The sequence below is a fragment of the Staurois parvus genome, unplaced genomic scaffold (genome assembly GCF_062004578.1).
Source record: "Staurois parvus isolate SC_StPar_1 unplaced genomic scaffold, SC_StPar_1.0 ptg000261l, whole genome shotgun sequence".
Taxonomy (NCBI): Eukaryota; Metazoa; Chordata; class Amphibia; order Anura; family Ranidae; genus Staurois; species Staurois parvus.
This window is the reverse complement of record NW_028318057.1, coordinates 4,011,012-4,017,790: the sequence shown is the minus strand read 5'-3', so window position 1 is coordinate 4,017,790 and position 6,779 is coordinate 4,011,012.

Genomic DNA, 6,779 nt, shown 5'->3' with positions numbered 1-6,779 from the left:
TAAATTTTACGTATCTGTCCTCTTCTTATGCCTAATGTGCCAGTTTTTGATCTTTGGACACACTCTCTGTAAGGCCTAGTTCCCGCTAGCTTTGAAAGCAGGCATTTCAGGGGCATTTTTAACCCTCCTCAAATGCCCATGCAAATGATACTATGGGAAGAAAACAGTGTTGTTCACATTATCAAAATATGAAGCGTTAGCATCACATCGCTTCAAAATTGAAGCCTCATGTCGAGCCAGGAGAAGTTGAAGCCTTTCAACGCCTCCCATTCAAGTCTATGGTGATGCTCCTCAAACGCCCTGGCAGGCATTTGCCGGGCATGAATACCATTTTAGTTTATTATAGACGTTTGTGGTGCCGTTTTAACGCTTGTAAAATGCCCCTCTCCTCTTCTCCCAGTGTTAGCTGGAGTCCAGCTTCTATTTCTTAGTCAAGTCCATTTACATCTGCTAGCCTAACATTACCCTCTCCCCAAACTGACAATGCTGCTGTCCAAAGGTGTCTGCTTTACTACTTTATCCACAATGCAGACAGGAAGACCTAAGACAGGAAGTATGTTACTGGCAGGATCATCAGGTGAAATAAAAGAAAAAATGGAAAACAAATGCAGCTATCACATCTAATGATTGGTAAAGTGCAATATGTTACATTTTTGGTTTTGGGTTTAATACCACTTTAAATACATCAGTGGTTCATATAGTGAACTCGGTGTAGAGCTATTCACCCTGAGGTCATCACAGAGGACAAGGGGGCACTCTTTACATCTGGAGGAAAAGAAGTTTAATCTCCAAACACGGAAAGAGCTGTGAAAATGTGGAATAGACTCCCTCAAGTGTTGGTTCTGGCCAGCTCAGTGGATTGCTGTAAAAAAGGCCTGGATTGTTTCTTAGATACACAGAATATAACTGGATATTAACATTTATAGGTAAAGTTGATCCAGGGAATATCCGATTGCCTCTCGGGGGATCAGGAAGCAATTTTTTTCCCAGCAGGTGCAAATTGGATCATGCTTTGCTGGGTTTTTTTTTCCTTCCTCTGGATCAACTGTGGGTATAGGATTATAACTTTTTTTTTTCTATGGTTGAACTGGATGGACTTTTGTCTTTTTTCAGCCAGACTAACTATGTAACTATGTAAAGTAAAGGAGAGGCCCATAAAGTAGCTTGCAAGGAAAGCATGGTACTTGGGAATCTTATAGAAAAGTGTTTGCGAGAAGAAACCAAGGTAGAAGAAAATTTCTTACAGCAGATTATCCCCTAGAAGTGGTGTTAGTTGGAGCAATGAGCATTGGTGTTCAGTGGTTGACTTACCTGAGCACACAATACGGCACTGCTGCTCTGCATCTCTTATCTGGATGGAACTTGACTGTCAGGCAAGATTTTACTATCTACACAACAGTCTGAGAGAATTACATTGCTGGAACGCATAAAGTGTTCTAACATTTGCCACCTGGCTGCTACTTTGCAAGTTGTGCTGGATCTTGCAGGAAAGCCTGCAGGACACAGACTAAAGGCTTCTTTCTGGCACCTCGGCCATGCAGCTCATTTTTGTTCAAGTGTCATCATATGGTGCTCCTTCAAAACAACCACACTGTCTTTTTCCAGAGCAGCCTGTATTTTTCTTGTGGTTACCTATGGGTTTCCCTTTGCATCCCGAACAATTCTTCTGGCAGTTGTGTCTGCAATCTATCTTGGTCTACCTGTACTTGGCTTGGTATCAAGAGGTCCCTGAACTTTCCACTTCTTAGTGGAAGTGATGACTGGAATATTCAAGGCTTTGAACATCTTTTTATGTCCTTTTCCATCTTTATAAAGTTCCATTACCTTGTTACACAGGATTTTTGACAGTTCATTTCTGATCCCCATGGCTCACTATCTAGCCTAGTCAGTGCTTCCATGTAAGAGCTAACAAACTCATTGACTATTTATACACTGACACTAATTGCAATTTAAAAAGCCACAGATGTCGGACATTAACCTCTAATTGGCATTTTAACCCGTGTGTGTCACCTTGTGTGTCTGTACCAAGGCCAAACATTCCAGGGGATGCAAACTTTTGATCATGGCCATTTGGGTGATTTCTATTATCATTGTGATTTAAAAAGAAGCCAAACAACTATGTGATAATAAATGGCTTCATATGATCATCATACTTCAATAAAAGAGCATTTTGTTGCATGATCAGTCATATTTTCAATATCAATGCCAAAATGTCACAATTTCTGCCAGGGTATGCAAACTTTTGAGCACAACTGTATTATAAGTACAAGGTCTGTGGCTTATGTAAGCAGTGCATACAGTATATAGACTCAGGTTCTATTTAACATCCCTCTTCAGGACATCCGAATGTTCGGCATAATCTGCCCATTGATCGTTGTGCCCCATATTGATCGTTGATGATGTTGTCCTAATGTCGGTCCCAATATGTCAGCATATTTAGAAAACACAGCAGCAGCCATTAAATTGAAAAGATTCAGTTCATAGAATGCAACAAAAATAGGCAGTGACAACAGTGCTATATGTAACCAACATTCACACTTATCCCTCATGCAAATGAGATCATGCAGACAGTCCTGGTGGCAATATAGAGCATGAGCTGGGAACTGGCAGGTGGAAAAGGCTGCTTTAAGAACATCAAATGGATCATAGAACAAACAAGAAGGTTTCAGAAAAGGCAAAACTAGAACACCTGTCAGCTGTGATAGCTGTCTGTCCCCTCCCCCTCCCCCCCCCCCCCCATTAGAGAGATTCACCCTCTCTATTTGTCCTGTTTACCATTATCATTGAAAGTAAAAGAATATTACAAATGTTAGGTTGTCCCCAGAAAAGTAATAGAAGGGAAATCTTCCAATGGGGACACTAGTTCTGGTGACCTGGGGGTCCCCAAGGAATTCCTTTAATTTGCAGGGATTTTCTCCCACTTCCTGTTTTGACTATGGGACAGGAAGTACAGGGAAATCTCCTCAATGGAACAGAGATGGCAAAAAATAAACTGACAGGGGTTATAACTCTCCCTTACTCTATCCAAAAATGAAACAAAACACTTTAAAGTGTTACTAAGCCCAGGCATTCACTATATCTGGTCCCCCACAGTACACACTACATGGAAGTGCAATTGTTTTAGTAAATATAAACTGCTAAATCCCTTTTCCCATCAGCAGTATATAGCAATCTTGTGACTTCTATCAGTGTCCAGCCCACCACTAGCTAAAGCTTGTAGAAGGAGATTTCTTTCTGCTCTAGGAGGATGGAAATCCCCTGAACTCTGTCCGGGCAGTGCTGGTTGGCCCTGTGCTGATGACATCCACTCTCCCAATAGAGAAAAAAAAAAAACCTCTCTAGCAATACACACCAAACTGAGCATGTGCATGCCTACGATTTGGACTGGAGATAAGTGATGGTCCCTTGAAAAAGGGGAGGAGAAGAAAGGATCAAACAGCCTTTTTACATAATACAGATGAATAACCCCTTAGGTTCCACAATGAGTATAACAAGCATGCTTTACAGCATATACAGACTGATTTTACTGTTGTGGGTTTAGTAACACTTTAAGGTGTTATTAAAAGCAGAATTTTTTTTAACCACTTTATGTCTGCCCTATAGCAGAAATAATGCTACAGGGCAGACTCCATGCGCAAAAACACGTATATATACACGATTTTTGGATTTCTAGGTAGGGGGCGTGCGTGTGCCCTACCCGCGGCACCATTGGTGGCCTTGGCTGTCAATCACCAGTGATTCCCTGCCAGCACCTGGAGATCACTTACGGGGGAGAGACCTGTATGTACTGTAAACAATACAGATCTCTCCCCTGTCAGCTCCTTAACACTGCTTTGTATGGCTCTGCAAAGCAATGTGTTTACAGTGTAAAGCACACACACAGCACACAATTAACCCTTTGATCGCCCCATAACCCCTTCTTGCCCAGTGCCATTAGTACAGTGTCAGTGCTTTTTATTAGCACTGATCACTGTATTGGTGTCACTGGGGATGTCAGTGACACCAAGTCAGTTCCCCCCCAGTGTCAAAATGACTACCACAGTCCTGCAGTCCCTCTATAAGTCGCTGATCGCCGCCAATTCTAGTAAAAAAAGAAAAAACAATGTAGTATATATACCACCATTTGTAGACACTATAACTTTCACGTGATTTATATATATTGGGATTTTCTTAGCAAAGACATGTAGCAGAATACATTTTGGCCAAAATTTATGATGAAATTAGAATAAAATGTTTTTACTGGACATGTTTAATAGCAAAATGTCAAAAATATTGTTGTTTTCTCAAAATTATCCTTTTTTTGTTTATAGCGCAAAAAATAAAAACCACAGAGGTGATCAAATACCACCGAGAAAAAGATCTATTTGTGAGAAAAAAAGAATGTAAAGTTTATTTGGGTGCAACATTGCATGACCGCGCAATTGTCAGTTAAAGTATCGCAGTGCCGTATCGCAAAAATGGCCTGGTCAGGAAGGGGGGTAAATCCTCTGGAGGGCAAGTGGTTATTTAAAATAACAAACTTGTTATACTCACCTGCTGCATGCAGTGCTATTGCACAGAGTGGCCCCGATCCTTCTTTTCTTGTGTCCTCCGCTGACGATCCTGTTCTTTGTGTGTCCCCATAGCAAGCTGTTTGCTATGGGGGCTAACGCTGCATGTTCACTCCTGATCTGTCTGTCTATGGAGCCGTTACTTAGCCCCGCCCCCCTCTTCCTCTTCACCGCACTTAATTGACAGCAACAAAAGCAAAAGGCTCCTGCTACTGCTCGAGTCCTGTGTGAGGAAGAAGCGAGGGGAGAAGAGATCCAGTTGTGCTCAATGCTGATCTCTTCTCCCCTCTCTTCCCCTTCACACAGGGAAGGGGGAGCACAGGGAACTTTTACCTTGCTGTTCTATCCAAAGCCCCTATAAGGAGCATCAGTGCACAAATGGCAAATTCATGTCAACAAGCTATATATATGTAAACTAGCACCATTAAACACAATGGTAAACCTCTGTATGCCAGAGGTATAAATTTGTCCTAAAGCAGGATGACAAAGCTGTCTAGTGGTATTGTGCTATGCAGAGCATATATCACGTGAAATATCAGACTAAAAGAATCAGGAACTGGATTTATAATTGCTGGAAAATATTAACAGCTCTAGGCATGTGAATGATTCCTCTCTGATGGAGGAAAATGAGGTAGATTAGAAGACGCTGTGTTTGAAGGTTAAAGAAAAAAGTGAAAAGGATAGCTTGCTGCTTAAGATCAAAAAACAAAAATTATGTCAACCTCCTCTTTCAACTTTCTGAAAATAAATGAGAACACAGAGACCTTATTTTGCTCAGATTCAAGATATCTGAAAATGTTGACTGCGGCTTTAGATATTTTTCACTGCTGGTGCTTGCTGTTGTACCACCATCACACTAATAACTATGCTGAAACATATTCAACCTGCAAACTGTGTACAAAAAATAAATTTTACCACTACCATGTTATAAAAATGAGCTGCTACATTTCATAAGGGCCCATGCACACCACATGCAGTGTACTGGTTTTTCCTACATCATAAAAACATGGAATGTAGGTTATATGGGTTCCAATGGCATTCACACCAGCGCAGTGCATTCCAGTGCTTTTCAGTTCCAGAAAAAATATACAATATGCCTTTTTCCGGCACAGAACTGTACTGAAACGCAATAAAAAGCATAAAAAATGCACCAAACAAGCGCTGGACTCCAGTACAATGAAATAAACAAGAAAAGGAAGCAAAAGGAATGCAGTGTCTTGATGAAAATAAAGATTTCGTGATTGTAATGACTCAAAAAAAGTGGAAAAAAGCATCTGGAATGCATCTGGCAATGCATCAAAAATGCATTAAAAACGCATTGGAATGCGTTAAAAAAGTGCATGCAGGAAAGCGTCTGGAACAGATCTTGAGCAAGTTTGTGAACTTGCCCTTAGGCTTCAGGGTTACAAAACGACTGTCCCGGTCACAAAGAATATCTGCAGTAGTGAATGACAACCATAGACCACAACCTTACAGGGAAAAAGGATTCTAAGGCTAATAATACCTGGAACATTTCCTGCTGTATACTGCTTTACCTTATCATAAGTTATGTGTTAAAGCGGAGCTCCACCCAAAAGGGGAAGTTCCGCTTTAACCCTTTGTCCCTCGCTCCCCATTAAGGATTGGCACCTTTGGGGAAAGCGTACCCGAATTTGACAGGGACCCGCTCCCACTTGCACTGCGATCACCTAGGCGATCGGAAGCGGAGTTGTCCTCCCCCTCCCTCCCTCCCTGTAGTCTTCTGGGACACGTGACAGGTCTCAGAAGACTATGGGGCCATTCACAAAGCGCAGCACTTCTTGCACATGTGCAGTGGGTACCCGGCTCTGAAGCCACAAGCTGTCACAGCCAGCTGCCCACACTGAAGATGCCGGCACCAGGGAGAGAAGATGGCCAGTGAAACCAGTCATGGTGAAGACACTGCTGGACAGAGGGACAGGTAAGTGTCTGTATTTTAAAAGTCAGCAGCTACAGTTTTTGTAGCTGCTGACTTTTATTTAATTTTTTTAGGTAGAACTCTGCTTTAAAAAGGGAGTAAAGATTTGAAAAAGAAAAAAAAATGTCCTCCTGCAAGGTAATATCATAATGTGCCAGTATGCATCACATACTAGCACATAATGAAAGACTTACCTTGAAACAAAGCCCTTCAGCGGCTTGCTGTCACTGCTGACAGGGCTTCCATCTTCACCTGGTCTTCCTTACGGTTTCACAGGCTGTGGCCGTTTGAAT